This window comes from Heliangelus exortis, chromosome 1, assembly GCF_036169615.1.
Source record: "Heliangelus exortis chromosome 1, bHelExo1.hap1, whole genome shotgun sequence".
Taxonomy (NCBI): Eukaryota; Metazoa; Chordata; class Aves; order Apodiformes; family Trochilidae; genus Heliangelus; species Heliangelus exortis.
This window is the reverse complement of record NC_092422.1, coordinates 55,304,280-55,304,857: the sequence shown is the minus strand read 5'-3', so window position 1 is coordinate 55,304,857 and position 578 is coordinate 55,304,280.

Below are 578 nucleotides of genomic sequence, written 5' to 3'. Positions count from 1 at the left end.
AAGAAAGGATTGGGACTTCCAGTTTTCCTGGCAACAATTACATTGGCTGCTTACCCACACCCTGGGTACTGATCCAGTTTACATCACAAGACAGTAAGTACTAAAGAGAATGTGCAGTTGATAAATGGTTAAGGGCAGGGGTGTGCAGCATCGTTTCACCGAGCCACTGATGTTCAGGGGCTCAGTTGTGGTCTTCTTGAGGTCAGTGGCACAACTAAGGTCTTCTACATCTGGTTAGGCTTACCACTCATTTATCTGATCAGAAACCCACTGCAGTATTTCAGAAACAATAGCCACCCAGGGGAGTACTCATATATTGGATTAAAAATATACAATTGCAGATGAAGAAATATAAACACAGTAGGATTGAAGCAGCCCTACTGTTTGAAGCTACAGCTCTCCAGAAATATATCATCTCACTATCAGAAATGCTGCTTACTGATAAACTTTCACCAGTATTTTGACACTCCATAAAATTAGTACCCTGTGACTTGTTACCACTGAAACTGCATGAGTTTCCACTGTATAAATGGCATGTATAAGTCATTATATGATTTAAGCCACAGATATGAAACTCT